This window comes from Anser cygnoides, chromosome 4 (genome assembly GCF_040182565.1).
Source record: "Anser cygnoides isolate HZ-2024a breed goose chromosome 4, Taihu_goose_T2T_genome, whole genome shotgun sequence".
Taxonomy (NCBI): Eukaryota; Metazoa; Chordata; class Aves; order Anseriformes; family Anatidae; genus Anser; species Anser cygnoides.
In genome coordinates, this window is record NC_089876.1 from 19932880 (window position 1) to 19952325 (window position 19446).

At 37.9% G+C, this 19446-nt stretch overlaps 1 long non-coding RNA gene across 3 annotated transcripts in view; it reads left to right on the forward strand.

Moving 5' to 3' along the window:
• The window catches only part of LOC106033716 (uncharacterized), a 278677-nt gene that overhangs the window by 189887 nt on the left and 69344 nt on the right, over positions 1-19446 (forward strand). For 2 of the 3 annotated variants that reach the window (XR_010830990.1, XR_010830991.1), the window contains exons 6-7: positions 3069-3182; positions 6179-6220. The exons of the other annotated variant lie outside the window; for it this stretch is intronic. This is a non-coding gene — a long non-coding RNA (uncharacterized lncRNA). The remainder of the gene's footprint in view (positions 1-3068; positions 3183-6178; positions 6221-19446) is intronic. 3 annotated transcript variants of the gene reach the window in all.

Genomic DNA, 19446 nt, shown 5'->3' on the forward strand with positions numbered 1-19446 from the left:
TATTTTGTTTGTTTCTCACTTCTCTAGCTAGTTAGTAATAGGTAATAAATTTCTCTAATCTCCCTGTGCTGAGTCTGCTTTGCCTGTGACAGTAACTGGTGAGTGATCTCCCTGTCCTTATCTCAGCCCTTGAGCCCTTTTCATTGTATTTTCTCCCCCTTTCTCTTTGTGAATTAAGTTATCCATATGGATTTCTTTGTTTTCCTTTGCCAAACCCAGGAAGCTGTTTATCACCTAGCTGTAATCTTAAAACCTATTATGACACGTTTAGTTTTTTTGTTTTATTTTGTTTTTAAACAGGAACTTCTGGCAGAAATAATCCAGGCATTTTACAGCTATATCTCCATCAGTGATAGATGAGAAGACAATTACTGCCATAAAAATATCTCTCTGCCTGTCCTTAATACCAGACATGGGAGTCAGGGAAGAGCTAGTCAGAAAAAAAAAATTGGATCACCAATTCTCCAGTATTCTGTCTGAGATAACTGTGGTTTGGATAATCAGGAAACAGCTTCTTCTTGACTCAAAATGCTTGGTTCTCTGGGCCCATGAGCACAGAGGAAAAAATAAAGATGCTATGATTTCTAGGATTTTCAGTACAGTTAGTCTGGAAGCATAACACTGAAAGGAAAATAGGATTTCATGATGAAGCTTCATATATTGACAAAGTATTTGCAATAAAGCATTCATTTTTTTAAACTTTGCCTTGTCCATAAATTGTCATGCTAGTATTAATTTAGAGGAACAGATATTACTGTTTTAGGAAGAACGTGAAATATTCCTTCATGGAGCACTTCAGTGAAGATGTGACAGTATTCTGTAGGTTTGAAAAATGTATCCACAAACCTTTTCCACAACTAGTGCTCAGCTTTAGAAAAGTCTGGAAAAGCTGTATGTGTAATTTTATTAATTCTAGTTTTGTTTTTGCTTTCTGCATGGAATAAGCACAAACCCTACTCATTTATTTAAAAATCAATATCATATAGAGAACAAATTGCTTTTATGTCTTACTTTACGGTGTTATGGCTCACACTGTATTATTGCAGTAAATGCAGAAATGTTAGCACTGTTTAAATCAAAAGTGAGCATTATAAGTTGTTTACAGACAGCAAGCTCAGCAAACAAAAGTAGCATTATGGAAAAGAAAAACACATTAATAAAGTACTTTGTCATTTAATCATTCTCTGCAGTTTGTTCAAAATTAGATTTAAAGCTGTTGGCTAATAGGTGGACAATACTTTTTTCCATACATGATTTTAAATAATGTGTATTCTGCTTTTCTTATTTAAAAGCTGTTATCTGTCAATACATATAGAAACACTGATGATGGCTGGTTCTCATTAAAAATAATAATACCCATCTATTCAAGATTGTTCCTTACACTTATTATGGTTTACAGAATAGTTTTTTATTTTTTCCGAGTCAGTGACCACAGAAAGTTTTCCAGGCTTTGCAAGAGTAATGGCTAGCAGAGTCTAGCTCTGTAAATGTGACATATTAATAAGTAAACGTATTTATATTACACCCCACCAACAAATCATAAGGAATTAGATTACATTACAAGTAAAGGGTAGCCTGTAGATTTAACGCTCCAACACCATGCAGGATTTAGTGGACACAGGCCATCGCTGATTCTCACTTGCTGTGAGAGGGGTGGAAGGTATTGAAGGAAGGTGACCTTTTTCTGTGTATTGACTGCACCTGTCTTATGCTGTGATGTGTGGATTCAACCCCCTCAAGGGCTGCTTTCTTTGGCATGCTGAGATCTGCCTGAAAAAAAAAGATGCAAAGATTTTCCTTTCACTTCAACATCCATCTAGAACATATGCTTTAGGCGTTGATTATCAAGGAGAAAAGCTCACATTCTCTTTAGCTGACTGATGCCTTTCCTCTCCCATTAGCACTGCTGAGCACTACCAACGCACAGTAGGCTCCAATGCTCCCCTCCTCTGTCTGTAGCCCAGCTGGATCCAGTCCTGGCCTAGGGCTTGCTGTATGAGTAAAATGACTGCTGCAATTACAACTCATGTTGCAGAGCAGGGCAACTGATTAACTGTAACTTCTCCTATAACCACAATACAGCTGAAGTGGGGGCAGCACTGGTCCAGCTGCACTTGTGATGCAATCATACGTGGGTATGGTTATAACAGCTTCAGAGCTCCATGCAAGCATTACAACATGCTTGGGTGTGCACAACCTTGTGAACTGCACACGATCCTATAAAGTTAAACCCTTCTGGAGAATTCACCAGAAGCACTTCCAGTGATCAGACTTTTACAGAACCTGTTATTTATCGTGTTTAACACAGCTTGTAAAATAAAGTCTTACTGCAGTTTTGAGGATTAGTGAAAAAGATTGGGATTCACAAAGCATCATAATGGAGTTAAACGTTCAGCTGTCACAGACTCGTACAGTTATCTTAAGAAAACACTTGTGATTGTTTAATATTCTTTTATGTCCATTTATTTTAGAATATCTAAATGAATAATGAAAGCCATTTGATTCAACTATATTATCACCATGCCTCAGTGTACTTAAGCAGATGCATAATCTTAGCATGAGACTAGTTCCTTTCACTTTAAAGGGATCACATGTGTGCTTAGATTTAAGGACATTTAAGCATTTTGTTGTGCAGGGGGTAATATTTCAAGAAAATCATCAGCTTCTGAATATCAAATAAATGTTACGATACCATATAACTAAACGGAGGATGAATCATAAAATGCAGCAAAAGGAAAATTTGATGAATTGAACAATTTCTGCCTTAATAAAAGCAGAGAGGTAATATATAGTTATAGAATTGAACCTTCTTTGATAGCTTCCAAAACACCTTACGGAAGAGCTAGCTTCACCCTCATTTCCTAGATGGAGAAGCTGAGGTCCAATGGAGAACTATGGTCTGCATGTAGCTGCCCAGAAGCCAGTGACCAAGCCTGGAACTGACCGAGCCTCATTTTATGACGTTCTACCCTTCTGTAACCACTGGTCCACATGCAGTTTAGTATAAAACCATTTGTCTAATAGCATTTCTTATTTTACAGAATTTTCCATTGGTTCTTCTTGCTCAGGTTTGCTTTTTGATAATGGACTGGAGTAAATTTGATGCCTCTTGTGGGTCTGTTCCCTTCCATATGTTATGTTTCCTGATAACAAGACTATTATTCTTCTGCCAGTCATCATGAGTAAGTAATTTTAGTGGCTTATAATGGGAGGCACACAAAGATATTTTGCCTTAATTTAGGCAAAAAATGTATAATGTGCTTCAGCCAATTAGCAAGCAAAAAAAAAATCAGTATGAAAAAAAAAGTGTATCATTGGACTATGGATTTCTTGTTACAAGACATTTTTAAAAATATGTTCGGTTATCTGGAGGTGTCATTTCATGCTCCCAGGTAAAACTTTGTCCAGGGGATTTTTATGGACATTGACAAAATTCTTTACAACTTGGCTTAGATATTTCTGCAATGACACCGACAACTTGTAGTGGAAGTAAAACACCTATGAGTGTATAACAGGAAGCCCAGTTATTCCCTTAGGAGCTAATTTTTCTTCTTATGGCTAAGGTAGAATTAGCATGCTGTAAGATTTAAATGTTGTGTATTAGATTGTGCAAAAAATGATGCAAACACTGTTGGACAAAAAAGAAGGTGACACCTCATGAGAGAGAGAAGGGAGCCGAGATCAGAGAAGAGGGAAAGGGCAACAATGAGGGAGAAAAAATGTGTAACAGAGCATAAATTTTGTAGCCCATCAGTGACAGCACGCAGCTTGAAGTAGAACTTAGCTGAATTAGATCTTAAAGATCATGTTATCTTTAGTGAGATGCCATTTTGAATAGTTCATTAAGTAATTGATATTGACATTTTGGTAAGTAATTAATTCTGAATTTCATATAGAATGGTTTAAGTATTAGGATTTTATTCTGACAGATTGGATGACATATTTATGAAATGTTAAATCTGCTATTAATTCCTCTCAATTGGTCTATCAGAAAAAATATGCATTTCATAGAAACTGGGAGCAGGCATGCACTCTATATTTCTTATTCTTATACAATTCAGTTATAGATTGATAAAAGAAATGTCAGAGAAGTGACTGTACTGGGATGGTATCTTGTTGAAGGCAATTGTACTGCATGTGTTTAAGCTACATTGCAGTGGACTGCTTCTTGTTGAAAAATAAGAAAAGACAGAAACAATTTTTAGTGGTGCAGAATAGTTTTAAAAAGAGTGTGAACTGGTAATTTCCTCCTATTCAGAATTGTAACCTAGCTCTTCAAGGCAATGCCCCTTCCTGAAAAAATACTTTTGACTGCATCAGTAGGAGCATGAGAGGGGTACAGCATCACTTGTAGTAAGTCATGAGAAATTAAAAGGGAGAAATGACTGTGTTTTCCAAGGTCCCAATCCAGCAAAACATGGACATAAATAATCAGCACTAAGCAATTCCTTTTATTTTATTTGTAGCTAGTGCAGCCCTTCAGAGTTTGCATGAAGCTGTGATGTGAATGAAATATAAGCATGCTTTCAGAATAATTTATTAAGCTCTAAATATTTAGTATTGCCAATTCCAGATTAAAAAAAGAAAAGATTCAGACTATAAATATGACTTTTGTCACTCAAGATCTCCTCTCCTCATAAAGACAAATATATATATGCATAAATAAATAAATAAAAATTCAAGTTTTTCTCATTTGCATTTACCCTTACAGCCTTGAACATCCTCTTTTCTCACAGCCCCTCTCAAGCTTTATTCCCAAAGATGCTATTGGACTGGAAACACTAAAGCAGCTCCTAGTGTCAAAGAGCTGCATGCAGTGTTTTCTAAAGTGGCAAATCTTCTGTTTTCAGAGATATGGATGCAGGGGCAAAAGGCAGTCAAAACTTGCTGACCTCGTGGCTGGCTCCCTACATCTATTTTTAAGTTGAGCCTGAGGTTGCTGTATACTCACAGCAGATTTTAGAAAGCCAATTGTTTTGTGTCAATCTATAGAGTAATTATATAGGTTGCTAGTTTAAGCAAGAAATAAATTTTGTGGGTTATACTTTTCTTTCCTATTGAGGCCTAAAAATCATTTCCAACTTTGACAATCCTATTCTTTGCAGCACTTGTTCTAGCATTTAATTGAACTGTGGACTTTTTAAACCTCAGGCACCTCCTTCCTGAACTTTGTAAATTGCTGTTATTAGCCCAGGTACCTTTCCTTATTTCCTGCAATATAATTGCCAGAACAGCCTTATCTTGTTCTTATGTGATCATTTCAAAATCATCCGATGTGCCTTGAGTCAAAGAGAATGAGAGATGTTCCTTCAGTGAAACAGGTCATTCGGTCTATTTGCAAGACTGGCAGGCTCCCAAGACTTCCTATTTTTTTCACTTGGGAAGTACTACCTCCAAGAAAGATGTAACCTGGCGACAAAGCATTCCAGAGTAAGATAGCGTTGCTGTTGGGGAGAAAAAGTAATTCTCCTTGAAATGAGGTCAGTAGTCCCTTCCCATGTATCTCCACTATATCTCCATAATTTTTTTGTATCATTATAGCTCCTGTTTAAGTCAGAAAAAGAGACGAGGGAGATAAGGAAGAAAGGTTAAATTCAATGATATTCTATTTACTCCCTCCCCATGGCACTACACATGCTAAGGCCTCCTGTCAATGGAGAAGGCTTGATGTCCCTTTGGTATGCCTGGTCTGCAGGGTAAAAATCTCCAGTGAGACCCTTTCTGGAGCAGCCCCACTAACGCGTATCTGTTCTTTATTACTGGTAGAACACGGAGATCTTAAGCTCAGGTGACTTAATATGACATTATGTGAAAGAAAATATGTGCATTCTTTCCTTTCTGTGTCAGTGGTTGAAATCTGTGATTATCATAAGTTTAATCTCCCACCTGTAAAATGTGGATAAAGCCCCTCAAGATAATGAACCTAACCCAGTGTTGAGAAGATGAATTTGTGGTATGTCAAGTGACTGCCATAGAATCACAGACTGGCTGAGACTGGAAGGGACCTCTGGAGATCATCTGGTCCAAAACCACTGCTGAAACAGGGTCGGAAGTTGCGAGAGATTTTGTGAGTGATGAGACAAACCAACTGACCTGTTAAAATCTCCAAGATTTAAAATGTATGTTCTCTGTCGTATTAAAAGTAAATAACTCTTTTGTATCATAATTTGATTTTTAGATTTGAAGAGGACGCTTCTAAAGAGAACCCCATTTTACCTAGGTCAGTAACAACAGTGACAACCTTCTGAAAGAATTCAGCAGTGTACTAGGAATTTCCGTCTTTTATCTCATCCTGAAAATAACATTCTGAATAGCAAGTAAACTACCTGTATTACAATATTCAATATAGCAGATTTCAGACTTATTTAATTATATTTCATCAAGTGTATCTTTATCTACTGAGCAAAAAATATTGTTTGCCTCTTCTGGTATTTATACTCTATTGAATTCAACCTGTGTCTCATTGTTTATGCGTATTCTGTTTTCTGTGTGGAAAAGGGAGCGTTCATTCTTGTGTTTTATACCCATACATTGTTATAATGTAAATAATAACTCATATGAAAGCTTCAGGTATTTCTCTTATGAAAAGGCCAGAAAGTTTTCTCAAAACAACAGCAACAACAAAAAACAAGAGTGGAGAGAAAGAATTACATTATTTTTTCTTATTTGTACACCTTTAAAAAACAGTTTATTTCAAAATCTGAATGTTGCTAAATAACAAGGAGTGCTACTACATGGCACATTAGGGATTTCAGGAGCTCCTTGAAATGCTTTCAAAACTTCTTGAGTAAGAGGCAAAAATATTAACAAAATACCTGGGCTGAGAATAGCACTCAGACTGTTGCTGTACCAGTTGCACTTGCTGCAACAGACCTAACTGGGTTATTCTTAAGCTTCCACCATGAAAGCACGCTTAGCATTTTTAAAATACTTGTCTTTGGTTGGTGAGGCAGTTTTGTAAGAAAGTGCTATGGAAATCTAAGGCAGAGAAAAATCTTTTAAATCATCAGTGCTTGAACATAAGTAATGCAAGGAGGCTTTAAACTGTCTCACAGACAAATGATACTTCCTGCTGAGCTGACCCATTCTATGACACAATTTAAACGGATTTTTTTTCCTGTTTGTGATCTCTTATTTGTTCTATTACACTTCAAAGCTGTGTTCTGTAATTTCAGACAGCACCAGCAACTTTCATCTTCAGGACCTTGCATGCTTTACTTAATTAAGTGATGTACAGGTTTTAAGATCTGGAGTTTGGACATAAAGGATTATGTTAACTGACATAGAGCTGATCTGATCCAAGGTGCCGTGTGATGTTGTTATTCTTATTTTGATCTCAATTAAACAATAATCTGCCCCCTAAAAACCAGATAAAAATGACATTTTTCCTAATTCTAATCACATACAAGGATTCTAATTCTAATCACACACAAGTAATTTCTTGTTACGAAGCAGCTATTTAATAGTAATTTTATTATGTATAGTTAGACTATCCAAAAAATGTACTCTGAACACACAGTACATTATCTATTTGTTATCTATTACTCCATTCTATATATTCAGAGCCTATATATAGATACTTTGAATATATGGAAGAATACTACCATCATGAAGAAATTTATATATATATTTTAAAATATTTTAAATATTTTTTCAACTTTCAAACAAAAACAGGACCATGCTTATTTGAAGAACAGACATCATAAAAGCCAACATCTGCTGTAAATGTGTTTTATAATACACTTCAGAAGCCAAGATCATCTAGATGCCCCCTTTAAGAGCTTCCTTCTCATAAGTCCCATCACCTTTCAAAGAGTATTCTTCACAGAAAGTTATATGTAGGCAGAGGATAATGTAATGTAGTAAATTTAGTACTAAATGACTTACAAATAGTGCATGATACATATAAACCTCTTGTAGAGAATTTTTATCTTTGTGCATCTGTTTATTGCATATCCACTATTGACAGTCTTTTTAAGAAAGTAAGAAGACTAGCATTTCATCTTAGCAATAACTTTCAGAAACTATCTGCCTGAATCTGTTGATTTGACACACAGCAAATGTTAACAGCAAAGGGAAAGAAATGCTAATATCTACCACAGTCTGTATGCCAGCAGAAAGTTGTGTAGTCTCAATTTGTGTGTCACCACTGAAAGGATTCCTCTGGTACTTGGCTCTGAAATGTTAACCTTGAGGGTAACATGTTAGACAAGCTTGTGAGCATATTCAAAAGATGGTTTTCAGAATCTGTCTTCATGGTTCAGAAGATCATTTTAAAGCAATAGTGCTAATGCTACTCAAAAATAGAAATTCTTATTCAGTGGGATATTAAAATCTCTTCACACTAATTTTTTTGTCATGCATTTGGCTGAAATGTAAGGAAAATGCTGAATTCAGAAAAATAGTGATTAAAAATGTTAAAATATATCTATGCATTTAGCTGCAACACACAAATGAAGACTATATTCCAGTGTTAAGGAGATTTATTTTCACTCGTCAAAAATCATCAGAACAATATATTCAGCAGTCTTTGATGTGAAACTGAATCTCTTTGTGTTGTCTCATAGGGGTTGTGGATCAAGTGGCTCACTGTGTGGGGTAGCCTTCTCAGCTGGTCTGCCTGTAAGTCTTCACTGAATAAAAACTGCTCACCCTGAGTATAAAATGCAGCACAAAGGCTTGACATAAACTTGCTTCCCTCAATGTGACCTCTTGTATAACCTGAGCAGAGGGATGCCTCATTTCTGGATTCTGATTGTGCTTAGGTGTGGAAAATTGACTTAATTTCTCATTCTTATCTAGATCAGGTTATGGATTTCTTTATTTATTAAGAATCACAGTTGATATAATTTGGGGCACTTTGAAATTTCAGGGTATGCATCTAGTTCTGTCTGCATATGATCCTGAGTTTCTCATATGGGCCACCAAGTAATTACTTGCCTAATCCTGCAAGGTTAGCCATTTTCAGAAGAAAGACTTCAGAATCTTGAGTCATGGAAGTAATTTGGAGGCATCATTTGTTCTCTTTATTTCTTCATTATTTCATCCTTCAGATTGGTCAGGAATGACTGCCAGTGGCAGAGGGTTATTGGAAAGATTGGTTAATATTCATACAATGTTTGGAATGTATAATAAATTGATTTGCTAGGCTTTGTTTAGGCAGCAGATGGAATGATCAGGTACATTCATTTAAGCTGCTTGTCTGGAGATTACTAAGTGTAACATTTTATATGCTGACATTTATGTAGGGAAAGAAACACATATATGGAAGAAATAGAGCTGCCTCCTCTGATGGAAACCTATTTATTCACCTCTTGTAGCGGAAAATAATAGAAGACAAGGATGCTAGTGCTGAGGAAACAATTGTCAGACAGTTCTGGAAGGTGAATGGAAGCTAAAATCAATCAGCTAAAAAATATTCATTATAAATTACATTCAATCCAGCATCTGTGCCTGTAGAAACTGGTGTAGGCTCTGGGAGAAGTTGTTGGGCTGTCACTAGCAACTCTAGTGACCCTAATCTTACTGGAAGACTACTCTCCAGTGGGTAGAGCAGCTTAGACCAAGAGGTAGAAAGGCATTCAGTTTGTAAAAAGGTTGTTAAAAGTCGAGTTCATCAGCATTTTGTGTGTGTGTATATGTGTGCATGTATATAGAATAGGAAAGGAAAAATTTCTTTCAGTATATAGTGAAAGGAAAATGATTAATGATTTAGGATTCCTTTCACACTGCAGTAAAAATTAATTAAAGATGCACTGCCTTTAGGCAATTCTATGCTTACAATGATAAATATAGAAACGCGCTGCATTTTGCAGAATAAAAACCATTGTCTTTACAACACACAGAAATGAATTGTATCCACATCAAGTTTTATGTAAACACTCTGAAATTCAATTGGTAAGGGTTCAGCTGAATGTCTCTCTATGATTAAAGAACAGCAATACTGGTGGTGGCATCTTCAATAGCAATTACATTTTCTCACTCAAGAAAGAAGTGGAAACAAAAGATTTTTGTCATCTGTGGACATAAGGGCAAGTGAGAGGGAGAAGAAGGATCAACAAATACTTTCAGTAGCTAAATGCATTGCAATTATGATGAATGTATGGCAAGGTATTTTTTTTTTTTGTTTATTAAACTTAATGTCTTATATGTGAGTTCTGAATCTATTACCACAAATATGCACCCAATTCATTCCCCTTTCAGGTCTTATAAAATGAAGCTACCAAAGTAATCTTCCTTTCTATTGACACAGAGACGTAATTCCTTTTTTTTGCAAATCCCTCCAGTGGCTGTCTCTCTATTATTGCATTAAATAAAACCTCTAGTTACTGGTTTCAAGCTCCAACATAACTTTGAATATAACCGCAGCTTTCCTTTTCTCCATTGCCTTCTCCTTCTTCCCTTCCTGTAGTTGCATCTCAGGGGTGCCAGGAGAGTTGCTGGTCTTTCCTGCTGGTCACCCACCTCCTGCACAGCAGCTGCAGGAAGCTGTCCTAGGACCTGCCCGGGACAGCTCTTATCTTCTCCACCTCTGACTATCCTCTCAGATCAAACTTAGTGATGCTTCCAGAAGTAACTTGTTCAAAAAGTGCCTTTCATCTCCTTTCTGCTTGCTCATCTGTCCTTCAGGCTCACAAAGCGTGCTGCAGCTTATAATGATGGTAAAGTAAACAAACAAACAAACAAGTACAGAAAATCTTTTTTACTAGGACTCTGAGTATGCTCAGATGCTCATATTGAAAAAGTCTTTAATACTGCTACCGATGTACTGTTGAGTGAATGCGTCTGTAGGTCTGCATATGACACATCCACCTGGGAATTTAATTGGCTAAATGAGAACAGAAATATTCTCAGGAATATTTCTTGCTCCCTTAGGAGCCTGGGGATAAAGAGAAGAAGAAGGAGAGGGGAATATAGGGGAGAGTGAAGAATGTAGCTGCCTGCCAGAGTGAAAACGGGTTTGTCTGAGGATGCTGCAGTACCAGCAGCGGGTGGGGAGCTGCCTCTGTGCCCTGCTGCAGCCGTGCCTTCATGTTCTGAGTGACCTATGCTCGTGTTCCTGTTGTGTTGACCAGTCAGTCAAAAGAGACTTGCACAAGAGTACAAAGGCAGTGTAACTACACTGGCACCAGTGCAGTCATCCGCTGATGGAGTGGTCCAATTTAGCCACTTAGGAAAAGACACAGTTAAGATGTAGAGAGAAAGATTTACTGGGTTCATACAAATAAAGCAAAACACAGATATCATTTTTGGTGTGAAAGAAAATTCTCATGCAATATGGGTAAAAATGATATGGAACTAAAAATCCTAGAAAACTGACAGATGACTTTTTAGCACCTCCGAGGATGAATGTTTTGATGTAGGCGTAATGTGCTAATGAATTAGCCTTTCAAATTCAAATGGAGCAAATCTGCCTCATTCTAGTCCTAGAGCATGGAAAGTATTTGTTGAGACCTGAAAACCCATCATATGCTTTAGCAAATATATGGAACGAGTGGAAATTTCCACTTGGCCAATGCAAAACGTTAATAGCAAGTAGATTGTTGGTACAGGTTTCAGAAGTGTTTGTAAGAAAAATAGGTGAAGTTTGCATAGTTTAGGGTCACATTTTTACTATGCTTTAGTCAGTGTTGCTGATACTTGGACAGAAAAATAAAACCAGCTAAAAAGAGATGAGAACATGAGCCAAATTTTCTTGTGTGCACTGAACTATGCTATAGGAGGCCTATGACCAAAACTACTTGCTAAAGGATGTGCCCTTGAGACACATCCATGACTGCCCAGCAGATTTTCCCTCTCCCCTCAGAGTGGAGCCAGATCAGTCCCTGAAAATCCTGTTGCAAGTCTCATAGACCAGGTACTGTGTGATGGACAAGGACACCAAATCTGGCTAATTCTTAAAAGAGAAGTATCGAAATCACAATTAGGAAAGATTTTCTGACTACAATATATAAAAAAAAAAAGTGTTGGGGAACTACATAGGGTTGTCAGGGAACCCTTTTTTGATAGAGCATGCTGGGAACACTTGGTCCAGCATTGGACCTGGAGCTACAGTAGCTGGTGGACTATAGTTTAATGGGAAGCTTTTCCATGCCTTCTTTGTGGTTTGCAGCTCGTTCAGTTCTGTCTCTGCCTCTGCAACGTAAACCAGATCACTGAAATAATGTAGGTTAAAAAAGAAAACCCTCTTAAACAGGCAGGAGAAGTGAGAGGTGTTATTGGATATAAGTGTTTACGCCGGCAAGGGAACTGTGAATTGTCTTAAATGGCCAGCAGCAGCTCAGCCTCTCGGAAGCAGGGGAATGAGCGAGTGTTTGCACTTGCAGGCAGTAATTACAGCTGCTGCTTATTCTCCACTCTAGAGAAATTAAGCTGCTTCTGATTTAAAGTGTAGTTTCATGGTACAAAGTGTTAGGTCCCGATGCCGGTTGACTTTATTTTCCCTCCTGTTCTTCCCTCCTTGCAGCACCCCTCCGCGCCCTGCATCTTTGTGCTGTGTCAGCACAAGTCTGTGTTCATCTGTGAGCTGAATTGGGAATTAGGGAACTAATCTGATTTTAAACCAACCAACCAACCAATCAACCAAACAAACAAAAAAAACAACCCCTCTCCCCCAACCAAACCCTGATTACTTTCATGCCTGGGTGTACAGGATGAAATTATCGTAGCATCCCTTTGACTAGTGTTACACTTGGACTTATTATGTGTGCCTAACAGATGGCCTTATTCTGTGCTCTGCAGAGATAATGGAGTCACAGAACAAGCAGTGTAGAAAAGCATGACTATCCATCACTTCCATCCTTTCTGCTATGCGTACTGTCTGTCACTAAACATTAATAAAATCTTATTGTTACTCAGCTTTAAACCTCCAACATCAGCAGTGCTATGCCATTACAAAGTACAAATCTTATTAGGAAAAAAGCATTACCTTTTATATTTTCCCTTAAAAAAAGAAATATTTCACTGTTGCATTGATTGCTAAGAAAAGCACTATTATTTCAGTAAACTGTTTATAAACATTAAAAGAAATGGAGTGAGGTTTATGGGATTTAAACACACATTTCATTATTTGTTAACAGGATTTGGCTCCTGCATGCTACTTCAAACATCCCTCTTGAATATACTTTCCTTCAGTTTTGTGTCTTGAAAGAAGTCTGAAAAAAATGTGTTTTACCTGAGCAGGCTTTTTACAAAAATTCAGCAAGAAGACCTGATGTCAATTACAGGATTAAGCAGCTGTACAAACATTGTACTATATGCTAAAAAGCATCTTCAGTGAGTGCTTTCTAGTTACGCTATTATTAGTCATGAATATTTCAGTTATAAATTTTTTAAAATTGACTTTAATTAAGAGACATGCTAAGAAGAAAGTGCTTATAACTTAATTTCTCCTTGACTGGCCTCATCATGCATTCAGCAGCAAATTATTTCTTTTCTTGACACCAGTGCTATATTTGCTGTTGTCAGGAAGTACCAATACATAGCTTATGAGCTGAAAGGTTAACATATAATATACATTGTGCCTTTGTGGAGATGAGCAAAATTTGCAACTGTCATTTTTATATCTACAATAAAATATTTATATTTTTCATAGACAGGAAAACCCACAAACATTTATTGATTTTATTGATGGATTAACTATTTTCTTCTGAAATGCAAGATCCTTACGCTCCAACTCATATTTTTCACTTTATTGCACAGCTTTAATATTTAGTCTTGATGGAGATGGGGTAAGAGAAGTCAATAATAATTTGATTGAATAAATGTCATGCGAGAAGTTTCATAAAATAACAATCTTGCAAAGAAATTCTCCTAGCTGGGGTTTGGTGTGTTGTGTCCTCTGAGAACTGTTTGGTAGTCTCTTTAGGATGCACAGGAGCATCTCTGTAGAAGGAAAGATGACAAATCCACTGACCTCAGTATAAATTCTCTAAAGATGAAGGCTTGAAAATCATGATAAAAAGGAATGTTTGCTGGTAAAGAACAGGAAGGAATGGAAAGTTTCACTTATCTGGGAAGATGAAATTCAGTGGCTGATAAGATCTGAACATTATGAATACTGTAAAATCACTGGGGATATGGGGTTATGAAGTATATTTTAGTAGCTGAAAAAGCTGTGGTATAGCTAGATCAGTGTATAAACTAAATTGAAACAAAGCCACAGCAATACCTTGTCAAGATTTCACCATCAAACAAAAATGCAGCAGCAAATGAGGCAAAAGTGAAGCAGATTAGAAGCTTTCGACAGTTTCTGAGCCAGCTGGTGGTAGTTACCAGCATGGAGGTTTGCACAGCGCGTAGCCAGCCGTTTGTATAATCCATTGCATTATACAAATTATTCTTACTTTTTTGCTCATATTATAACTTCACAGAGAGGGCTGCACTTTCAGCCAATGAGCAGAGAATGTATCAATAGAAAATTAATAGAAGGCTGCTGCGTGGTTCAGCAAGATGATTACAAACTGGATTTCTTGTCTGTAATTTTTCAAGTGCTGAAAAAAATAACTTGGGTAGAATGATTACAGTCAAGAGAAACCAATTAAACAGATTTGTGTCCCACGGAATGTCTCAAGTGTATTAATCTCTATGTAAATGCTATTTTCAAGTAGTCAGAAAAAGGCCCTTCACAGCCATTCCTCCTAGAAAAATTGTAAACAAAATATGAAGGCTATTGCTGAATTCAGTTGTTTAAGGTATTTTTCAGCTTTCGAACACAATCAAGGACTTTAACAAAAAGAAGGTAGTTTCTATGAAAATGTAAAATTAGGTGATATCCCAACTTCTGCTGCTGCTGCTGGTTCCTTCTGTGTAATGTATTTGCTGTGGCTGTGGTGTTCTTAAAAGAAAACAAGCAAATTACCCGTTCAAAACCTGCAGGATTAAGGTTGCAAAGCCAAGTACTCAGAAGTTTAGGTTCCCATTTGAATCTAATTGTGTCTCTATACAGTTTAGATTTGCTTTTTTTTGATAACTTGTACAAATTCTCTTTTTCTAACTTTATTTTGCCATATTTTCTCTCTCTCTCTCTTTTTTTTTTTTCTTTCATTTTCTCTGAGACTACACTGCCACAGTGTTTAAAAGTCTTTATTTCAATAAAAACATTCCTGGTGGGTTGGCAGACTGTTTGTAAAACAGAAGCATGTGCTGGGGTCACGTTCATGCTGGTATCAGGTCTTCCTCTTCCTGAGCAAGCTGCCACTGCAGGTCTTTCTGCACAGGTGCAGTTCCTTCCCCGCAATCTGAGACTCATCCTTCATGTGTTTCCTACCTATTGCTCATGCTTGTTCTGTCCATATTGTATAATCCGTAAGCAAAACGAAGCCTTTCTATGATGCAGGTTCCTTTCAGGCTGCTTTCATGTAGTGGTGAAGGTGACGTGAGGAAGAACTGCAGTTTAGGGTTTGTGTGTGTGGTGGGAATGGTGCTGACTGCCTCATTATGCCCTGCAGAGCTCAGAGACATGCCAGCAGAAAGGCACAGGGTTGGGGGTGTAAGAGAAATTTGAGTGTTTTCATTTCTGCAAGTGTGGCAGGATTGCAGGGCTGGCCAGACTGGATGGTCACCAGGCTGGAGCTAAAGGCTTTGGGTTCTATGGATCTCAAAATTATGGTGGGTAGGCAATATGTTTCACTGCTAGGCTGCTGCTCTGCCTATAACTTCACTTTCTAGTATTCTTGTTATGCTGCAGTCTGTCAGAAGAATATGGCTCTTCTCCACTTAATATTTTCTCTAAAAACAAAATATTCAATTCATGCCCTTTCAAGTTGTTGCATCACACTGTTATAAACTCAAGAGTAATAATCTAGCTTTGAACAAAGGCATAGGTACAGGTAATTACGAACTTTTAACTGAGCTGTTGTGATTTAACCCGGCAGGGGGCTGAGCACCACACAGCTGCTCCTCACTCCCCCCACGTGGGATGAGGGAGAAAATCAGAAAGGTAAAAGTGCAAGACCTCATGGGTTGAGATAAAGGCAGTTTACTAGGTAAAGCAAAAGCTGTATGCACAAGCAAAGCAAAACCAGGAATTCATTTGCTACTTCCCATCGGCAGCCAGGTGTTCAGTCACTTCCAGCAAAGCAGGGCTCATCACGCATAACGTTTCTTGGGAAGACAAATGCCATCACTCCGAAAGTCCCCCCCTTCCTCCCTTTCCCCAGCTGTTATTGCTGAGCATGATGCCATATGGTAAGAAACATCCCTTGGGCCACTTGGGGTCAGCTGTCCTGGCTGTGCCCCCTCCCAGCTCCTGGTGCAGCCAGGCAGGGCAGCACAAGAAGCAGAAAAAAAGTCCTTGGCTCTGCGTAAGCACTGCTCTGCAACAACTGAAAACATCGGGGTGTTATCACCATTATTTTCATCAAAAATATGAACCACAGCATTGTGTGAGCTTCTATGAAAAAGAATTAACTCTATCCCAGCCAAACCTGTGACAGCTTTCAAGGTGAATTAATGATACCTGCAGGCTGTTTCTTGCTCAGTATTTCTGACCACAGACCAGAGAAGACTGGGGTTCTTGACCCTAACTGATAGAGAGAGAGCACAGGGTAACTTTAAGGTTAACCCTCTAGTTAACAGTGTAGATGTACCCTATGTGCTCAAAAAGGTGGATAATCCTCTCTGTTGCTTCCTCTACTGTATTACCCTGAAGCGAGATGTCAAAATCTGAATGTGAGCAAATTTCAATGGAGACAAAAGGCAGAAAAGCATCACATCACTACAGAACTGTTAGTTTGTGCTCAGTAATCTGCGAGGCTTTGTAAAGTTTCCAGGATAAAAGAACAACTGAAAACACTTGAAGACAGTGGAAGACAAGAAAATATCCCACTTAGGAAACAGGATACAGTGAAATACGTGTTTTCTCAAAAGTGCAGTGTGTCTGGTTAACCTGCTGTCTTTGTTTGGATAATAGACACATTTCAAGAAGGAAGTCTGTGCTACAGTATTACCCAGGCAATTAGTAGTTAAACTAGTGAACACAGAGATTAGCACAAGAATTATGAGGAAACGAGGAACCAGCTAAATCAGAGGTGATAATGGATTTTGTTAAAGGGGGAATATTATTAATGAAATTCCTCCAGGATCAGTCTTGCAGCTGATCTCATGTAAAATTTTCATTAATAATGTTGGCACAAAATTGAACTTGAACACAGGGAAAGTTCTCAAAGTACTCTTCTTTGAGGCATGGCTGGGACTTTCTCTGGGATAGTCACAAGTGTCTAAACCAAGAGGTTAGTGAATATGGTGGAGAGAAAAAATCATCTCCAGATGGCAGCTCACAACACCTAGGTGAGCTTCCTGTCTTGCTACCTCCCTCTTTTAACTACATAGAGGGAGTCAGGCGGGGGCAGCATGGCTCGATTCCTGCTGTAGGGAATAATGACACTGTTTATTACAGATGGTTGAAAACCCTACGTACAGACCTGCTCTAGTTCTTGTTCACAATGTTGAAACAGGGCTTGAGCACTGGCTGTGAAACCTGCCAGCCCCCTCCAGAGACTTTACTTGAGTCCATAGATAATTTAAATGTACATGAAAGGAGTAGCCTAGAGCCAATATGTTTCAAGTACTCTACTTCTTAAGTCTTTAAAGGCGGCTTTTGCAGTTAAGTTTCCTTTTGTTCCTGAAAACACATTTGTAGGACAATATCTAATTCTCAGTCTCGCTGGTACTCACCTGCCACTTCACAGGGTGCCATATACCTGCTTAAGTACTAACCCTTCCCCTCACGAATCAACCTAATTCAATTACAGGAAGAGAAATTGCTCTCATCGTCACACTTACCTTCAAGTTTGATGTTACTGTTTCAGAACTTGCCTCGTATAAAAAAATTCAGAAAACAACTCATTCCCCCTACCCTAGATAATTGTTAAGAATCCAGCTGAAAATCAATCGTAACATACTTGCAGCAAAAGGCATTGAGGATTAACAAAAAATAGTCAATATATTTATTGTCAGTTATATATATATATATATTAAGGTGTACCTTTCCATCTCCTGGCTACTCGTTGCTATTCCCTATATCATAATTTGTTACCTCCAGTCGTCCCCTTCCCAACCCCCCCCCCCCCCCCCTTTTATCTATTTATTTATTTATTCCTCTTGGGTGTGGAGGACTGTTTGGATTTGGTTTCTTTCTGCCTGGGTCATTTCTGTGACTTAGTTTACACTTTAGGCCCACATGGGACAGTGTGGTGGGGAAGGTTACAAGTAACACCTCTATTCAGAAGAGGAGACAGGATGCTGCAGGTTTTCTTAACTTTCTAAAGTTTAACTCACGGTGCAATGGTGACATTAGTCTTCCCTTATTGCTGCCAGACCTGACAATACAATCAGATGGTACTCATTCGTTATGTATGATTGATCTCACTGATCGTGTACAAAACTTTTGTAAGATATCCAGATTTCTGTCTGTGAAAGGAGTCGACTTCAGCTACTAGTGCAGGTTTGGGCACAAAATACCAGTATGGCTGATCTATTAAGCACCCTATACTAGGTTTGTATAACAAGCACCATTGTGTATAGATCACATGTTTTCTGAAAGGATTTGGAGAAGGGAAGAGAAGGATATAAAAATCAATAGAAAATACTTACTTTACAGTATGAGACTAAAATAGGTTTCTTTAGACTATAGAGCAAGGGCTAAGAGCTGGTGCATGTTCCTTGTAAATACTCCATGTTTTTAACAACAAAGAATGATAGGAGCTACTTAGCTTTTTTAAAAAAAGAAAAAAAAATGCTGTAAGGAGAAAGGGATACATGCTGTAAGGCAGTGAAGCGTGGAGGAGACTTCCAATCAAAGTAGTGGAGGTAAGAAACTTAATGAATTCTGATTCAAAGACTGATCAGTTGATGAAAAGCATGATTTTGTTGCTGTTGTGATATACATGGTTTTGTTGCCTATGTTAGGATGCATTCTAACTCACTGTCTCCAATGTATGCCAATTTTGGTTTCCTGAATTATCATTGTTTAGTCTGAAAAAAAACATTTACTCTTTAAGCTGATCTGTTGTGAACCGGTTACAAAAGAACTTGCACCTGCATTTGACTGCTTTATTTTGAACGTTGAGCCTGATCCTGCAGGAATTTGTACGAACTTAATTTAAAGCAATGCATGTACCTATAATGATTTCAGTAGCACAAACTCAGCATATTGTGAAGTACATGTGGGTTACAAGGAAATGAGCTATCACCACCTATATTCAAATAAGATCTCAGAAGACTGTGTGCTGTTAGCTGATAGAATATTTTTTGGCTATTCAGTTTACAGAATAGCATACCCAGCAGCTGTCACCGAATTAGGGTCTTGAGCTAGTCTCAGTCTGAGCTGTATAGCAATTTGGCAGGAATCACAAATGAGCAGCAGTCATTGATTTGCTGTGTAGAATATGAATGGCAGAGTACTTTGAGGGTTAACCCTGAAATGCAGCCGATAATTTAAGAAAG